Here is a 20,289-nt window from a genome sequence, read left to right on the forward strand (position 1 = left end):
AAAACTAAGTGGCTCAAAACAACCACTGTTTTCTTTGCTCCCTATTATATGAGTTAGCAATTTGGGCTAGGTTCAGTTGAGTGGCCCTTCTACTGGACTTCCTATTGTTTGGGACTTCACTCCAGATCACAGAAATGTCAAAAGCCCCACTTGTTTCCCCTTTACATTACTAGAGTCACCCTGTGTATGGCAGGCCTTACTCTCTGTACATGCACAGACACAACAGATACTTCCCAGGAAAAAGTAGCTGGCAAATTCAGTTTACCCAAGAGAAACTCTTCTCCCTCTGGTATTTTGGTTTCTCAATTCTTCTTTGTATCCACAGGTCTCTGGTTTTCTTAAAAATACAGTTTGGTAATGTATGTAATTTTTTTTTTTTTTTCTAGTTCAAGTGGGAGTTATGGCCTGTTACTATCTTCTGCATCTTGCCTGGAGGCAGACATTTAATATTTAAGTTTTAATTTCAGATATTTTTCAGTTGTAGAATTTCCACTTGATTCCTTTTGATGAAGTCATATCTATGCTGAAATTCTCCAGCTTTTCCTCTTATTCCAACATATTAAACTTATTTAGAACATACTTAAGTAAAACTCCCACACCTGTAGGCTGTTTCTGTTGTCTTTCTCTTGGTTTGAGTCATTCATTCGTGTTTTTTTAGTATGTCATATAATTATTTACTGAATGCTGTTATTGTGATGAACAATTATGAAGATTAAGTTTTCTTCTGGAAGGCAGAAGAGTGTAGGCAGATCACTTTGATCCTGATGCAGGCTGGTGTTAGTGTTTATTTAGGAATGTCCCTTTGAGACAGGTTTATTTCCATAGGCAGAGCCTTTCTAGGGTCTCAAATGAAAGCTTTGGTATTTACCGGTTCTATTTTAGCAGTCTCTGAACTCCATCCTCTGTCCTGAAGCAAGAAATTTCTGCTCAGCTGTAGCCTTACAGCTGCTGTTTTCTGGTGGATTTCTTGAAGTTACTCTCTGCATATATAGCTTAAAGTCCACAAGCTTCTCAAGATAAATCACCTGCATAATTTTGGCCTTACTTGGGTCAGTCCTTCCTCTCTGAAATTTGCCCTTCAAGTTTCAACCACTTTGGCAGAGTCAAACCCTGTCCCATCATGCCTGTAGGTCTCTACTCAGACTCTATTCCCCACTTTGTGAACTAGCAAATGGCTCGGGGAAAAGGCCAGACTGACTTTCAAGTTCACCTTGTTGTGCTTCTCTTCTCTCAGGAATCATAGCCCTTCAAACCCTGTCTGCATCGATTGTCTTCAAGTATTTTATATATTTATAATTTATTCAGCTTTTATAGTTGTTTCTGGCACAGAATTAGTCTACTAAAAGTTACTGTATCATAACTGGAACCCCTATGAATAATATATATCACTTTACCATGTTGAACATATAAAACCAGTTTACCTGTCCTTTAATATTCAAATTAAATATTTGTAATCATCCTCTAATAGAGTAAAGATGTCCTTCATTCCAATTCAGGATATCCCAGTGATAAGTCTAAAATTCTCAGAGATGCTTACTAAGTTATGACAGTCATTCATGCTTTCGTATCATGACCAAAACATCTGATTTACTCACTAGGAAAGGTTTCCATTGATTCTGTTGCTTCCATCCAATGTTGCTTTCAAAACTGACAGATCTCTCTCTAAGATAGAGTGCCTAACACATATGTCACTACAGCTGGTCCCACTTTGGTTTCTTAAGGGTCAGGCATGGTGTGGAAACCTCTTTCCCTATGTTAGTATCATTTATGGACCCATGAGCCTAGACTTCAAACCTTATAGTGATTTTGTTATAGAGATCTTCCAAAAAAAAAAAAAAAATTAGAGATAGTTTATTCTTGGCATCCATGCAGTGGATGGGTGGTGGCATCAGAAAGATTTCCTGCCTCATCCACATGCTGGGCCAGAACAAGCCCTTTCCTCCAAACTTTGTGTTCTAATCCTCAGGTAAGGATGGAATTATTTCCTTCATTGTCCTAAGACTTGCTGTAATTTCTGTCACTAGATAAATCAATAAATCACATTTTTGGCTAGGGAAAGGTTTACAATAATGTCAAAAAATAATCTCTTAAATATTATTTACCCAGGAAAGTTCTCCCTCTCTAAGGTTCCATTGTTCAGTGAATGCTTCAATGTTGACGTGTGGACCATTTCAGTGTTAAAGAATGTCCATAGATCTGGTATACATTAGAAAGCTACTAGAGATATGTTAGTTTCCTTTTGCTGTTGTAACAAATTATCATAAGCCTAGTGACTTAAAAAACATAAATTTATTATCTTACACTTCTGGACATCAGAAGTCCAAAATCAATCTCAGTGTGTCAAAATCAAGGTTGTCACAGGCCTTGATCCTTCTGGAGGTTCTAGGAGGAAACCCATTTCCTTGTCTTTTCTAGTTTCTGGAGGCCACCTGCATCCATGGAACCATGAAGCCCCATCCTCCATCTTCAAATCCAGCAGCATAGCATTCCAATCTCTCTCTGCTTCTAATATCTTCTTGTTTTAACTCTGACCCTCTTGCCTTCCTCCTATGAGGATCCTGGTGACTGTATTTGGCTACCTGAATAATACAGAATACTCTCCCCATCTCTGAGATTCTTAATCACATCTGTAAGGTCTCCTTTGTTTTGTGACATATTCTAAGGTTCTGAGGATTAGATTATGGACATCTCTGGGAGAAGGATAAATATTCATCCTATCAGAGAAGGCCTCTTAAGCACTATGATCTATATACTCTCAAAAAACCCAAGGAATATAGGGCTCTTGTTTTAGAAATGGAACCTAATAGTCTAAACATAACTTCTTAAGTCTTAACAACAATCCTTGAGTATATGTATTTTTACATAGCAATTCTACAACCCAAAGACTGAAACACTCAATTTCTATAGCCCAAGGATTTCTGGACTATTTCCTAATGTATAGACATTAGAGTGGATGAGGTGGAGATGGCAAGTAGGATTTCTCCATTGCTAAATGTTTTTTAAAGAACAGTCCTAAAAGCTATTCTTTTAAGATCTTTCAAAATCATGCAACAGTCTAGAAATAGCTCAGTTTATCAAAGATTAATTACACTCTCTCTCACAGGCTGATGGAAAATGCATTGGAGTCTAATCCAGAATCACAGCCAGAAATCTAGAGTCACAAGAATTCACAAGTCCATGAATTTCACCAAGATCCTTTTTTATGCCCCTCCTCAAATTCAGTAAGTGCACTCTCTAAGCTATTTTATTTATTTATTTATTTATTTATTTATTTATGTATTTATGTATGTATTTATTTATTGTCTATCTGTAATTGGCAGAAAGGAATAAAAAGACCTTTGGTGACTTATTTTTTTCTTGAAAAATATGACTTTAAGACAGAAGTCAGTATCTTTGTGAACCCTACAGAAAAAATGGATCATGCCTCTACATAAGGAAATACTAAAGTCATCACCTAGTAGAGAAAAGCATAAAGGAAATTAGAGACTTTTTTTTTCAAATTGTGTATCCCTAAACTATTTGTGCAGAAAACTAATCTGCTCTGTATTAAATCTCCAGAGAAGATTGGTTTAAAAGTAACTCCATTGTTTCTTCAACATCTTAGTTAGAATTTTCATGTTTCCAAGTTTATGAAATGCACCTAAATGAATGATATTCTAAATGCCAAGGACATTTTGAGTTTCAAAACAGGATGCCTTCCTGAGAATCAGATTTAAGCAGCTATCCTCATAAAAATCTTTGGCAAGTACAGAAGCCACAGGGGGAAATGACAATAAACTTTTAAGTTTGAAGACTGGATATTTGAAAATATGATGCCTATTTTCAGCACCTTTTATAGGTATACAGTAAACTTGGTTGTTTAAGAATATGCAAGTATATTATGTTTAACTTGATTTTCTTGGCCTATTTAGAGATCATAAACTCCCCCACAAGGTAAGATTTTTTCCTACCTTTTAAACAAGTCATCATGAAAAATGTTTTCCTCACCTTCTAATTTTACCATTTCCTTCAAGCCTTCATGGGCTATACACTTTGCAAATATGTCCAAAATTGGAGACTGAGGGAGTGTCATTTTAAATGAAAAATTTTCAATGGATCCATACACATCTTTCATTATGGCTGGTAGTGACTCTGGGAGGGGGAAGGCTTGTTTTAGAGCAGAAAGATTTAAACTTGTTGAAGGATTTCATTGAAAGACTGGTATTGTTCAAAGCACATAAGAACTAAACACTTGCAATAAGTGGTTATATTCTCAGGAAATTTGGATGATTTAGATTTGGGGGACAAGCAAATGAGTGGTTCCCTGTAAATAAAAGGTCCAGGAGCATAGACTCACAACCCTTGCTAGCTCTTCTGCTTCCTGTATATCCTCAGATATTTTAGTGCTTCCCATATCAGTAGTGTAGGAGAAGTAGTACATATGCCTGAGGTAAACTTGAGTTTCTTCATAGAGGACCAGAGACCAAGGGAAAGAAAAGGGAAGACGTTTAGACTTGTTTCCTGATTCTCATTGGGAACACTCTGATTTACTTTAATCTGTACACATTGGATCGTGCTTGCGTTCTTTGCATTCTCTACTACCTACCCTTCAAATTCAGAGATGATACAACATTTGAATTTAGAAGGAATGCAAAGCACAAATCTTGAAAATCAGCACATTATTTACATTGTTATTTGAATTTATATGTGATGATTTAAATATGATTTAAATATGAAAGTCTTTTTCCTGTTTTCTTTCATGGCCAAAGTTTAAACTCTAAAATTCAATTGAGAACTTCCTAATTTTGCTAAATATTGTATGCATAAATACACATTACCCTTATGCATCAGACAATCTCCTGAAAGAAGCATGTTAATTCTGTTGCAGTCTAATAAGGGCCATGGTGGAGGTATGTCCTAAACCTAACATTTATTGAATGTTTATTGCATGCTTAAGGACTATATATACAGTTAATTTTTCCATAGCTTTATGAGCTAAGTACAATTATTATCTCCACTGAAATACAGGAAGAATTGAGGCTTAGCATGTTTAAAAACATAGTGAATTTTTGGGGAATGTCAAATAGTTTACAGTGACTGACATCTAGGTTTCTGTTGAGATATCCTTTATTGTGGGATAGAATTGATTCATTAGGTTTGTTTTTCTTTTTCTTTTTTTTTTTAAGTTTACTTATTTATTTTGAGAGAGAAAGAGAGACAGAGAAACAGAGAAAGAGAGAGAATCCCAAGCAGGCTGCATGCTCAGCATGGAACCTGACTCGCGGCTCAGTCTCATGACTGTGAGATCATGACCTGAGCTGAAATCAAGAGTCAGACGCTTAACAGACTGAGCCACCCAGGCATGCTTCATGAAATATTTTTTTGATAGGCTGGTTGAAGTATCATCTCATACAGCTTCTCTCTCATCCAATCTGTATTTTAACCATTGAGCTTATGGCCTTCTAGTCTGACTCCTCTGATGTTCATTCTGTCCATTTGTGAGAGGTGAAGGGTGCTGGGAGTAGAAAAACTCTTGGAAAGAAGGGTCCAAAATTCATGTGACAATGATAGATGCATGAGAGAATAGTCTAGAATAGGATCCTTCCCCATAAAGATAGCATCCAAAGAGGAGATTTCAAAAATAATAACTGCAGAAAGAAGAATAAAGCCATAGCAATGTCAAACCTCTTGTTTTGTATTAGAAGTTTTATCCCTTAGCACTGGAGACCAGCAGAACCTTTGACCTTGAGCCATGCAATCTTTCTTTATTCATGGTTGTTTGGAGAGAGAGAGGAAGCTTTGAATGTCCTTTGGAGCCTGGAGTATAAAATAGATAATAATCATCCAATGGGAGCATATAGAACGAGCCCCAATCAGTATTGAAAGGATGATGTAATTTATCTAAGCCATTTTTGAACTTTTTCTGTAATTTTTAGTTAGTACTATCTCTTAAAGTAGCAAATTGGTAATTTTGCCTGAATGACAACTTAAATTAAGGTTTTCTGACCAATGGTTATATTATATTATATTCAGAACCTAGTTCTGAAAGATTATAGTATTTGTTTTATCTCTGTTTTGTTTTCACATCTAGTTCTTATGATGGCCTTTACGATGGAATAATAATTCAGTCTTGGAACCAATAAGAAACACTACTGAATTTGTCAGGAGTCCACATTTGCAAGTAGAATAAACCCAGCTCAAATCAATTTCAATAAGAAGGGATACTATATTAATTTACATATTAAGGAGGAGCCTCATTGCTGTTACCAGCACTCAGTCTCTCCAGCTCTTTTTCCTGGCTCTTCTTTTCTTCACTTTGGCTTTATTCTTGGGTGGGCCATCTCCATGTAATGGCAGATGTGGTAATGAAAACTTCAGGCATACATGATCTTAAGTGCAAACTGGTTTAAATAATAAATGTACTGGATCACATGACAGATAGAAGTCCAGATGTAGTGCAGTTTTAGATGGATTCAATCAAGCTCTCTGGGATTTTCTTAGACCTTCATAGCTTTCTAGGCCTCACAGATCTATAGCTCATCAATCAGAGTAAGAGAACAAATCTTTCCCCTCAATTATTGGATAGAAATCCTGCATTTCATTCTGTGAGAACTAAGCTTAGGTCATGCCCCATCCTGGAACCAATATCTAGGGCTACAGGGATAGGAATTCTTCTGATTGGCTTATACTACTCAAGACCCACCTCTGGACAGTGGGTAACAGTCCTACTCAAGACAAATGCCTTCTGTGTAACAGGTGACAAGTGAGATTGATACTGGGGAGGGCAATACCCACAGGACAGAATGAATAGTTCTTCATTATTCCAGCAAAAGTGTTGAAGGAGTTTCCCATTGGAGAGTTCCATTGGCTCAGGCTCATCTAGGCCCCACTTGACTGAAGAGAGTGAATGGGTCTTCATAGGCAGAAAAGAATTTTGAGAGCAGTCCAAACAATAGCTGTGTACTATAAAATACTTCCAAATCACATCTCCACTTGCTCCATTTTAACTTCTAAATGGAAGTTAGTCTTGTCTACTGCCATAGACACACAGACTAGAAAAATAACATTTTAAAATTCTTGAGTACTAACAGCTGAATTTTTATTTAGAGTATGAAAAGATTAGGTAATATTTTCCAGTGGGAGGGGGAAATTGAGATTTATAGCAATAGCATTTCTTGCACAGAAAGAAACAATGTCTGTTTTTCTGGAAACAAAAGCTGGAAAAGAATAAATCATGTTTTAGGAAAAATTGGTAGAAAATGACAGTTTCTCCCAATCCTTTCATAAAATGCTAGAATTAGCACGGTTTTCAAAGGGCAGAAATGCAATGGTGGCTGATATAGGGACTTAATTCTAATGAAACAACACAGAGAATAGTCTCTGCTTTTAGGAAGAACATTTGTGTTTTTTTTTCTTTTTCTTTTTTAATTACAAAAACATAGTACACGCAATTTGATCCTGAATATATTTTAAAAATACATGATTTCTTTCCTTGCATCTTTGTTGAGTATATTAAAAGGTAAAGCTTTAAAATTTTGTGAAAGTTTCAGATTCAAGTATAGACTTCCAGGGAAGGATCAAAGTTATGAGATGTAATTTAAGAATATTGCTAAATAAAATCCTTCCAAGGTAACCTGCCTTTGATTTATCTTTTCTATTAAAGATTAATAGTTTGAAATGTCATAACATCACAGACTTGAGGAAAACTAAAGCCTCGTAGAGTTACTGTGTAAACTTATATATAATGAGCCTCTGGTGTGCTGTCAGAATGCAGTGTGGAGATGGAGGCTGAGAGATAATACCCCACCCCCTACTTCTATTCCCCAAGGTGGGTGTGGCTAACTGTGGGGAGTACAAACAACTGGCAATATAGTTACCTGGTACTTTTCTGGCTTGCCATCATTTCTCATTCTTCTTCTTCGTAGTATTTTTTTCACCTCCAGATATGGTTTTTATTTATGCAAGGAACCAAGGGGTGAAAAGTTTTGCCAGCAGATCATTTGGTGCTATGAATACACACTAGTGGTTTAAGGAAGTTGATGGCTGTTTCTCTGTCTCTTGTGTAAGTAAATTAAATGCAGAAGAAAATAATAGATTCTATAAACTGTTCTGTTCTTTCTGCTGTCTGGGAAGAAGTCTTATAGGACATCCTACATATGAAAGAAAGAATTCAGCGTCATTATTGAAAATAGCATGTAACAGATACATTTAGAATAATTTTTAAGTTGGCTTTAGGAAGAATATTGGGATTGGATGTCACTCGAATTTAATATGTTCTTCCTGGGGGTTTCAGTGTGTCTGAAGACTGGGCTAGCTCCTTTGGGAAGATACATAATGTCTCCACCTTCAAAGAACTGATAGTCTCTATAAATGTAAAGACAGGCATGCAGTTTGCAACAAAAGACACAAGAGAGCAAATAATAAATGGCTAGTGTTTTAGTTAGTTTCGTTTCCAATCATAGGGACTCACTGGGGGTGGGGGTGGGGGTGCGGGTGTCATTAGAATTCATCTAATAAGAGAGATGGGATCTCATGGAGCTGTAGGGTAAAGATCCATGCCACGGAGTCATAGAAATACAAGAGCTGGACGCTTGTCCTGGATTCAAGGCAGCTGATAGGACCCCAGCACCAATGCTCTACCATTAATGGGATATGACTACTGTCTGGGTCTATTCTTCTCTGTTTTTCTCTCTGCCCCACTCTCTTGTAGAGTTTGGGTTCAGATTCCTGAGAGAGAATCTCTTTGACTTAGCTAATTGTTAGAACCTCACTTAGCCTGAGCTAGTATTTTCCAGTGGGAGAGGGTAATTCTCACCCAGCCATTGGCAAAAGGATAGGTGAGCCAGCTGTTTGTTGGAGTTGAGGGGAGGAGTGATTTGTGAAGGACACAGGGCTGCCTCTTCCACAAGGCATTGTGAGTGTGTGGCAGAGGGCAGCAAAACAACATGAAAGACAGCAGTTAAGCATATTACTAATAAATGCAGTGTGAGAACAAAGAAGGGAGTACTTAATATGGAATTCTTAGCCTAGTGAGACTTTATGGCAAATAGGGATTTGAACTGTGTCCTGAATGGTGAACAAGAATCTAGTTTGTAGAGAGTAGGGAGGAAGGGATTCTAATATAAAAGTATTGCGCTGCCTGAATAATAGCTACAAAACAGCCTTTATCTTTACCCATAGTAACTGGGACACATTTTTAATATAACTTTAAAAATTTGACTGTGAGCCCAAAAACACTTATAGCATTTAATTAGTCTGATTAAGGACTAATTTTCTAGTTGTGGAGGTGAAGCCAGGAGCAGTTTTTTTTTTCCCCCTACTAATTGAGTGGGTCTTTATACAGAGATGTGATCTCCAAGTGGAGATAAGCATACACTAGCTATATTGTCATTCTCACATGAACTAGAAGGGAGGAAAGGGGAGAATCCCCAGCAAATAGAAAGAATTAGGAAGTGCAGTTTCTTCCCACTCCAGGAGAAGTACCGAGAAATTTCCTTTGCCTCCCCATCCACTGGCAGAAACTATGTTTTCCAACAAATTTGTATTTGCCTATTATGGTTAGTCCAAGCACCTAGATGTGAAATATTCTGTTTATATCCTTGATGCAAAATTTTTAGGACAAGAACCCATTTGCCCAACTAGGACCAAATGTCCACCCCAGAACAAGTCAACTGTACCTGGGATATGGATCTCATTTTAGAAATGGAGCATCTCTCTCTTTGCAAATTTATGGTTGCAGGGTTTGATGGAGGCAATATTCAGAAAAGGAGTGCTGTGTAGACGCCACAACAATTGCTCATTTTAGTGTCCCTTTCATACCAAGGAAAGTATCAAGCCTCTCTTCCCATATGGGGCTTTGTTTTGACTTTCCTTCCTTCAAAACCTGAGCTGCTGATATCCTTAGCTGAAATTCTCTAGAATTTAACACTGAAGAAAGTTTGTGAGGGAGTCTAAACTAGTTTTGGTTGCTCCTCCACATTTGTCAGAATTGTAGGATCCCCTAGGCACCATAAAGAATACAGTATACATGGGGCGCCTGGGTGGCTCAGTCGGTTGAGCCCTGACTTCGGCTCAGGTCACGATCTCGCAGTCCGTGAGTTCGAGCCCCGCGTCGGGCTCTGGGCTGATGGCTCAGAGCCTGGAGCCTGCTTCCGATTCTGTGTCTCCCTCTCTTTCTGCCCCTCCCCCGTTCACGCTCTGTCTCTCTGTCTCAAAAATAAATAAAACGTTAAAGGAAAAAAAAAATACAGTATACTTGTCCTTTCAAGAGATCTTTCAGGGGCCTCTGGTATATATTGGAAACTGGGCAAGATTATGTACCTTTCCTGGGCAGTTCTTCAACAGCAGCAAGACTTCTAATAGGAGGTAAAGGAACTGTTACCTGTATAGATTTCCATTTTCTTCATTGGTCTTTGTAAGTTGCTAGAGAGAACCACCATCTTCCTTTATGGAGGAAAGCAACTAAACCAAACATTAAAGTCCCATAGGAATCTTCTGTTCATCAGTTTAGAGTCTACTTCCTCATACCTGCTGTGACATAAGAGTAATTATAAAAATTGCCAAAAATTATTTAGTACTTATTATGTGTCATGCACCTTCTAAGTCAGTACTCTACAAACTATTATAGATTGGCCCAGTTCAAATCGAGCCTGCTACCTATTTTAGTAAATAAGTTTTTATTGGAACACAGCCACTCCCATTTGTTTACATATTGCCTATGGTTGCTTTTGCCCCCCAACAACCAAGCTGAGAAGTTGCAACAGAGACCCTATGGTCTACAAAGCTGAAATATTTACCATCTGGCCCTTTTCGGAAAAAGTGGCTGACCCCTGACTTAAGCACATAATGTTTATCTCTTTGAATTCTCACAATAATCCCATAAAGTAGATACTTTTTTTTTCATTGTTATTTTACAGATGGCAAAAATGAGACACAGAAAGTTTTAAAAACTTCCTCAAGGTCACACAACTAGTAATTGTTAGAGAACTAGACTTATTCCTTTCAGAATTTTGAAACATTGGTCAGATCTAATGTGCGTTTAGACCCCAATGATAATAGTTACCATTAGTAAAGTACATATATATGAGGGCTATATAGCTGCTGTTAGATTCAATGCTAATTCATAACTCAGCGATGCAAAGGTAGTGTAATCCTGGGCCTTGTAGCAAGGTAATTTGTGGGTAAAGAAAACCTTGTGGCAGTGTGATAAATTGCATTAATGACCCTAGTTCTTTACCCTTCCCTGTATCTGTGCTATTTGCCATAAGACTTCACATTCTTCCTGCTAAAGAGGTACAATGTATTTTCTCATTCTTTGATTTTGGGTATGGCCACATGGCTTATTTTGGCCAATGGGATGAGGCAGAAATGGTAGTATGCCAGCACTAAACCTGAGTCAAGAGGGACCTGCATTTTTCTTATCTTTGTGTGCTTCTGTCATTGCCACAGAAAGAGCAGACGTGAGCCAGACTGCTGGACCCAGGAAAAGAAAGAGGGACATGGAGAGCATAAGTTCCCTAACTGGCTCACTTCCCTTGGTCCATTCCCGATCAGTCAACCTCTGGTCAACCCACCCACTGATACATGAGCTAAATGTTGCTGAGATTTAGAGGTTCTTTGTCATGCAGCAAGAGCTAACTGACACAGGCAGATTTCTTCAACATAAGTCTGTGGATATGGTAGCTTTAACCAGAATGGTTATGAGAATGGCAGGCAGTCAAAGTGCCACAGACTTCCCTTATTTCTTCAAAATATGTCTGAGGATTTGGAAGCTTTAACCAGAGTCCAGTTGTGGGAATGGCTCCAGGTGTCCCAGATTTTCCTCCAGAGGTGGTTCCCTTAAAGCCCAAGACAAAGATATTGCAAACAACTCAAAAGACTGATTAAACAACAACAACAACAACAACAACAACAACAACAACAAAAATCTCCAATAAGGAAGAATGTGTCTTCTTGTGTGAGTACATACAATATATAGGGACCTCAATCCTTGGTACTCTAGGCTTTAAAAAGTATGGCCAATAAATCTAATGTAGTGGTTATAAAACCAGGCAGTAGGACCACAAGGGAAGGAGTGCCAGGCATCTACTGGAATGGCAAATATATTGGTAGCCAAGACTTTCTCATACCTTTCCATAATGTTAAGCAACGCTCATGGAGAGCTGTAGAAAATGCAGGACAACACAGATATTTGATGAGATCAGGAAGTATAAATGGAGTTCAGGTGTGACTTGGGCAAAAATCCAGGACTCAAGAATGGGATTTCCCTTGGTGAAAGATCTTGGCTTTCTGAGGCTGGCTGGGAATTTCAACATAACTGAAGGTTGAGACTACACAGAGACTTTTCCTATCTACCACTTTATATGGCACATGGCAAGAATGACCACAATTAGTACGTTTGAGGCATTTGTAAGCATGATAGCCACTACTGTGATTTTCCCCTCACATGCTATTTAATACCTTTAATTGCTTTTATTTAAATAACACTTTGTTTAATAACACTTTTTGGTACTCAGTGGTTGGTGTGCCTTCAAGAGAAAGAGAAGAGTACATGTTAAGTTTCCCGACATATAGAATGAAATTTTTTCAGACACAAAGTATGGCTGAACCCTACAGAAGTATGTGATGCTTAGAGCTATAAAGAGCAATGTACAACATTTTCTCTGTCTTCTATGTATTTACTCTGTTGTTGAAGAGACAAAATTCTTATGTAAAAATAATTATTAACTATGGAAAAATGCTAGCTGGCTGAGGAAATTCCTAGCAAAGTCTTTTCTATAAAATCTTTTTCGATAATATTTGGCATAATAGAAGTAAGGTTGTTACCACAGAACTTTTTTTTCTTTAAACTGGTAAATATGTTAGAAACTGTAAACTGTGTTATAGTCTAGGACAAACTGTACTATTAATTCCTTAAAAGCTTTTTAATTTATGAGTAGGCTATGGCAATCTGGTCAAATAAATGAAGACTCATGCAGACATGAGTCAGACAATCAAACATTATCATTCTTAATCTGTTATGCTTTTATGACCATACACATAATTTTATTTTAAAATGTTAAGCTTACAATGGTGCAGAAAGGATTTCATCTTTAAGATGTTGATTTGAAAAGTTTAGACTTTAAGAAACAATTCTGGCATTTATGAAAATGGATAAGTTTTCTTGGTTCTCTTTCTATTGTTAATATATGTAGTAAAGTATACCACCACAGAAGTGTCTCTTCTTCAGACGTATAAATAACAACAAATACTACTATAATAACCACCTTGAAGTGAATTTTTAATTGGTTTGATGACGATAGTAGCAATTCCCAAAATATGCTAGCTCTGTTTACTCTCAATTTTATTCAGCATATGGACATAGGAAAGCATTAGCATTTTCCAATTCCAAGGACGAATGTGTTTAATGTTAAAATAACTCAGAACAGTTCTATGTTTTGCATCATAAAGTTCAAGCAAAAAATATAAATACAAAAATTCAGTTCTGCTGCTGTTATTCTCTATAAATTTCATCAGGCTGTCAGGGATATGACCTTGTGGATCAATTATCGGGGCTTCCTTTAGCCATCAACTCAGTTGAACACAATATTGTTTCCACAATATTCTGAATATCCTTTCCATGGAGGCTAGAGCCACAGTGATTGGTGGAATACCTGGTAGTAAAGTATCAAACCATAGGAATTTGGGTTTGAGTCTCAGTCCACACAGCCAGCTTGCAAGAAATATAACTTTCATCTCTTATTTCTCACCTGAACTTAATTTCAACTTTCAAACTGCATTCTGCTGAGTGGTGGAAACTTAATCACTTTGGAATTACACCCCTGGTTTCCCAGTGTTGAGTCCAAAGTCCATGGGATGGGAGTAGAGGAAGAATCAAACATAGTTTGTCTTCTATCAGTCCTGGAATCTTCAGGGACAGCTTCTTTCTCACCTGACCTTCAGTTATCTATCAGCACAGAACATTTCTGTGTTTTCATTTTTTCCTGGCAACGAGATTCTTTCATGGTTTCTCCATAAGCTTGTCAAAAACAAATTTCAAAGCCAAGCAAGCAGAAATTTATAAAGTTTGACCATTCTCTATTCAATCTTCAGGGAGAAATTTTCTTGGGTGAGGGCTGCTATAGCCATGGAAGTACATTTGCGGCTTCTTGTGGAAGCTAAACCACCCTTTCCCTCTGCTAATTTGCTTCAACCCAGCAACCATGGCTTGACTTCACCTGTGCTATGTGCTGGGAGAAGAGGCTGCCATGACACTGGAGAGCTCTGTCCCTAGACCATTCTTTGGAGTACCACACTGTGGTGTAGTTTTGCCTGTGAGCCGAGATCAAGAGTCAGAGGCTTAACCGACTGAGCCACCCAGGCGCCCCAGGATGTATTTTGTATAGCATCATTCTCAAGTACAAAATACCTCAGCACTATAATTGATGGTGAGGACTGAGCCAGAAGTCACAATACAGTCTTACTTCCCACCCACGCAACCTTTTTTTCCCCTAACAAATGATGTCTTTAGGAAATCTTATAGTGTTCATGTTAAGAAAGAGTCTATTTTTAAAATGTTCCAAAAACAAGGCAGCAGAAATTATAAAATATTGCCCAGAGTAGGGGCTCCTGAGTAAAGCGTATTTCTGCGACCAGCAGCATCAGCATCACTGGGAAACTTGCTAGAAATACAGTTCCTTGAGCCCTTCCAGAGACCTGCCTCATCAGAAACTGGAGATGAGGCCTAGAAATCTGTGCTTTAACAAGCCCCTTAGGTGATTCTGATGCATGCACAAGTGTGAGAGCCACTGGCCTGAGGCAAGGGTGGCCAAACTATAGCCCAGAGACTAAATCTGCCCACCTATTATGTAAGAGTGTTATTGGAACACAGCTTTGCTCCTTGTTTATGGCTGCCTGCGCTGAGCTACAACAGCAGACTGGAGTAGTTTTGATACCTTAAGCCCCACAAAGACTAAAATATTTACTTTCTTATCCTTTACAAAAAGTTTGCCAACTGCTGGTCTAGAAAAAGGAAGCCTCTTCAGTTTTAGCTTGTACATATTTTTTCTCCATTTGAAGTACAGAATCTATCCTAAGCATTTACCCCAAGTATTCTATGACAAAGTGGCCGTGAACTTAGAACTTTAATTGAATATGCTGATGTGGATTCTATTCGTGTAGACTTTTTTGGAATGTGGAATGACCATTCTTGCCTCCTATAATTTACTTCTCTTCTAGAAATAAATATTAAGTGTAAGAAAACAGTAATTCTTAAAAATGAAAGCCCCAAGACAGATATTGCTGTTTAAAGTAAGAGATAAAATAAATCTAAAGGGTTCCACCTGCTGGTGGAAATAAAAAATGACTACAAATTAATGTAAAAATTACCTAGTCAGTCAAAAGTGATAGTCACAGAAGTTTAGACTGAAAGGATAATCATCTAGTTTCTTTATTTTAAAAAATGAATTAATATTAATATGAAAATAAAATTAGAATCCATTCCTAATAGGTTATACAAAGCATACAGACAATACAGTTTTTTAGACTATAAGCTTTGTGAAGGTAGGGGCGGGGTCAACTTTGTTTATTAGGATATTCCCATCCCTAAGTAAGGTTCTTTGCAAATATGTATAAATAATTTTGTCCTATGATTTAGAGTTGCATGAAACACTAACCGTTGCAGAAAGTTATGTATTTTTAATTTAAAGAATCATAAAATTATGTTATGAAACTACAAAAAACACATTTTGTAACAATTTTACTCCTTAAATGAAAAATTTTCATGGAAGAATCTAACATAAATATGTCATAATACATTTTATTTCTTAGAAAACTAAATGTGCCAATTGGGATAGGCTCTATTATGCCTAAATCTTGGTGGCTTACAATGACAAAAGTTGTTTTCTGTTCACATCCATCATGGTTTGCCTATAGCTCTGTTCCACGTATGTCTTCATTTTGCAACCCAGGCTGTTGAAATAGCATTTGTCTGGAACATAAATGGTCGTCTTGATACAGAGAAGAGAGACTTAAATCACACACACAGACTTTTTTTTTTACTTTTTAAAAAGAGCTTTATTGAGGTATAATTTCCATACCCATTCTAAGTAAACAACTTAATGATTTTTAATAAATTAACAGAGTTGTGCAACTGATCATGGCAATCCAGTTTTAAAACATTTCATTTTTAGCACTCCCAAGAAATCTCCTGTCCCCATTTGCAGTGAACCCACATTCTTACCCCCAGATGTAGGCAACAATTAATCTGCTTTCTGTCTGAAAATTTGCCTTTTAGGGACATTCTTTATTAACGAGGGAATACAATATATATTTTCCGTGTCTGACTTCTTTCACTTACCATGTTTTTAAGGTTCACCTGTGCTGTAGGGTGTATTGGTAGTTTGTTTCCTTTTTTATAAAGGAATAATTTTTTTTTGTATGGATGTATCACATTTTTAATCTATTCACCAGTTGATGGACATTTGTGTTGCTTCAGGTGTTCAGTTATTGCACATAAAGCTGCTGTGTACATCCATAGCACAAGATTTGTGTGGACATGTGTTTTTATTTGTCTTGGGTAGATACCTAGAAGTAGATTTGCTGGGTTGTAACATAAATTCATGTGTAACTTTTCAAGAAACTGCCCAACTTTTACAAAGTGACTACCCATTTTACATTCCCACCAGCAACACATGAGGGTTCCACTTTCTCCATCTCTTCACCAACAGTTGTTATTGTCTTTTTTATTATAGCCATCCCAATGGATATGGAAAGGTATTTCACTGCAGTTCTAATTTACATTTTCTAGTTCAAATGACTAACGTGATTAAGCATCTTTTCATGTGTGTACTAACCATATCTTTGGTGAGATATTTATTCAGATCTTTCACCAGTTTTTTTTTCAGTTGTCTTATTATTGAATTTTAAGGATTATTCATATATTATGAATAATATCTTTATCAAATATATGATGGGAAGATTTTCTCAGTCCGTAGCTTGTTTTTTCATTGTCTTAGTGTCTTTTGAAGCACACAAAAAAAGTTAAGGTTTACAAAATCCAATTTATGAACTTTTTTTTCTTCTATAAAGTATGCTTTTGGTGTCACATCTAAGAACTCTGTGCCTAACCTAAGGTCATGAAGATTTTCTATTATATTTTCCTCTAGAAGTTTTATAGATCTAGTTCTTATATTTAGGTCTGTGATTCATTTTGAGTTAATCTGTGGTTTAGTATGAAGAAAGTTGTATCATCCTTAAATCTCCCCATTATATTTCTGACAAGTCTGTCAGTCTGTTGCTTGCCCTAATCTTAATCACAATTTAAGACTACCTGCAATATTGTCCCTCCCAATTGTCATCAAGTTTTTGACAGTGCCCTGGGCATGGAGATTTTCCATTCTGTTCCAAATCAAGTCAGTCCACTCTGGCAGTGAAGATGATAGTGTTCGTGGCCTGCTTGCCCTGAGGGTGGTGGTGGAGCCTCCCTTGGCTAAAATGCCATAAACCCCACTGTTCTTACCCAAGGTTTGGTAGTTTTTCTTGAACAGATGTTTCTTAGTTAATTGTATGCCTTTGGTTAATTTTCATAGTTGGGAATATATATTTTTAATGTCCAGCAATGTTGTTGCTTTTGGGGAAAAGGATTTGCCAAGCTACTCACTCCACCATTCTAGAAGTTCCAGCCTCTCTGAGGTAGTTTTCATAACATAAGGTTTTAAATGCTTGAAACATTATAAAGTGTCTTATTTCTGCCTAGATTACATGAACCAAAGCAAGTCACATAGTTCAACAAGATAGGGCTGCATAATCCTCATGTAGCAGAACATCACAGAGATGATTTGGCAGGCAACTTCTGAAATGGTTCCTAATGGTCTTGTCTTCTGGAACTCACACCCTGTGTCATCCCTTCCCGTGGAGTGTGGCCTGGACTTAGTGACTGGCTCCTAATAAATGGAATTCAGCAGAAGTTTTGGGATATGATTTCCATAATCAAGTTATGTAACAAGACTGTTACTTCCATCTTGCTAGTACTCTCTTTCTTGCTGGCACTTTCTCATTCTTTCTCTTGCCTGCTTGGGTTGTTCACATTGACAAAGCAAGATGCCATGTTGGAGAAGCTTATGTGACTAGGAACTAAGAGTGACCTCCGGCCACAGCCAACACAAAACTGAGAGCCTCCTACTAAGTGCAATAGCCAACAAGGAACTGGACCCTGCCAACAATCACTGATGAGCTTGAAAGCAGATTCGCCTTCAGTTGAATCTTAAGATGACTTCAGCTCTGACAACTTGATTGCAGCCCAGTGTGAGACCCTGAAGCAGAAGACCCAGTTAAGCTTCCACATTCCTGATCCGCAGAAACTGAGATATTAAATGCTTATTGTTTTAAGCCACTAAGTTGTTGGGGTAATTTCTTATGTGGCAATAGTTAACTGATACAGAGAGGATCTGAAATATTTGGTGAAGAGTCATATAATCTACCACAATAAGCACGTTAGGCATGGAGCTGGATAGATTGCTTTTTGTCATATACAGGATCAATGCTTCTAAATGAATCAAGTTTTATTCAAAATGGATTTCCATGGGACTTATAACCTGGCATTTGCCATGAATTTTTATTCTTATTTTATAAAATCATAAAATATTGGAATCACAATTTTAGTATTTCCAGAAATTATAGAAATACTGCTTACCACAGCAAAATAAAGTATGGTTTTGTAAAATGGGATTAAAAAATTATATTTTCTTGGTCATTCTCATTGATATGTTATAATTGCTAAATGTTTTGATAACTGTTTAATCTTTACAATATATTTTAAAAGTCTATAAATGCTAAAATCAATAACCTTCACTTATATAAAAATATTCAGTTAAAAATATAAAGGGAGATTATTCCAAAGAGTAGATTGTGGAGAAGAAGACCAAAAATGGTAACTTGACAGCAGAAGAACCTGACTAACATGACCTCAAGCCAGGTGACCAAGGTTAACATCAACAGTGATAAATCGTATTGGCAATATGTGCCTTTGATATGACATGATGAGAATGCCACTTTAGCTCTGTGGATTCCTTCTCCAAAACACATTACCCTAGTCTAATCATGAGAAAAATATCAGATAAATACCAACTGAGAGACATTCTACAAAGTACCTTACCAGAATCCTCAAAACTGTCAAGGTCATGAAACCCAAGGAAAGTTTGAGAAACCATCACAACCAAGAAGAGTTGTAGGAGATATGACTGCTGATAATAATGTGGTATCCTGAAACAGAAAAAAGACATTAGGTAAAAGCGAAGGAAACCTGAATAAAACATGGGCTTTAGTTAATGATAATGAACCAGTATCAGTTCATTAATTGTGACAAATGTACCATACTAATGTAAGATGTTAATAGCAGAGGAAACTGGGTGTGGAGTAAAGAAGAACTCTCTTTATTACTTTCACAATAAATTATTTAAATGTAAAACTTCACTCAAATAAAATTGTTTATTATAATACAAGAAAGATCTCCTTCTTAATAACAACAAACCCATAAAATATCTCAAAATTTTAAAAAATTCAAGATCTATATGAACAATTTTTCTAAATAAGGAGATAAAAGATTTGAATAAGATTTAAATAAGTATGTTGTGCTCCTGGATCAGAGGGCCAAACATCAAGTTTTTTCTGCCCACATGTATTTATTATTTCAAAGTAATTCTAAATATACCAATAATATTCCTTCTTGAACTGGGAAAAATGTCTTATCTGTTAAAATAAATGGACAAGGGTACTCAAACTACTTTTTAAAAATAAAGTAAATTTGATGATATATCCAACCAGATAGTAAAACATATTATAAAGCTATAGTGAAGTCTTTAAAATAGTGTAGCACTGGTAAAATAATACACTCTCATTTTTTTCTTTTAATACATACTACTCATCACTTTGGTAGGCACTAAGAATAGTGTGGAGGAGGTCAGACATTATCCCTGTCCTCGTGGAGCTTACAGTCTATTGGAGAATGTAGCTATTGTTTACAACAGTTACAACACAATGTACTGAGTGAGTTGGGGAAGATTTACTGGAGGAAATGGTATTTCAGTGAAGCCCTCAAGGATTTTAGTTAGTTAGGTACAGGAGGGAAAAGAGTTAAAAAGACCATAGTGGACAAAGTAAACACTTCATGTGGATGAAGGAAAGATATTAAGCCAGCGGGAGATAGAAACCAATGGGGAGAATGTGAGATAGGCAGTTAGAGTTAGGCAAGTACCATAGTGCATATATTCTCATGAAGGGTCTTAGTTTTTACCCTGAGAACAATGGAAAGTCACTGGGGATTTTTAAACTGGA

At 36.9% G+C, this 20,289-nt stretch overlaps 1 long non-coding RNA gene across 2 annotated transcripts in view; it reads left to right on the forward strand.

Moving 5' to 3' along the window:
• Window positions 1-20,289, forward strand: part of LOC125921768 (uncharacterized) — an 82,089-nt gene that overhangs the window by 6,669 nt on the left and 55,131 nt on the right. For both annotated transcript variants that reach the window (XR_007457488.1, XR_007457487.1), the window contains exon 2: window positions 3,104-3,221. This is a non-coding gene — a long non-coding RNA (uncharacterized LOC125921768). The remainder of the gene's footprint in view (window positions 1-3,103; window positions 3,222-20,289) is intronic.

The sequence above is a fragment of the Panthera uncia genome, chromosome C2, assembly GCF_023721935.1.
Source record: "Panthera uncia isolate 11264 chromosome C2, Puncia_PCG_1.0, whole genome shotgun sequence".
Taxonomy (NCBI): Eukaryota; Metazoa; Chordata; class Mammalia; order Carnivora; family Felidae; genus Panthera; species Panthera uncia.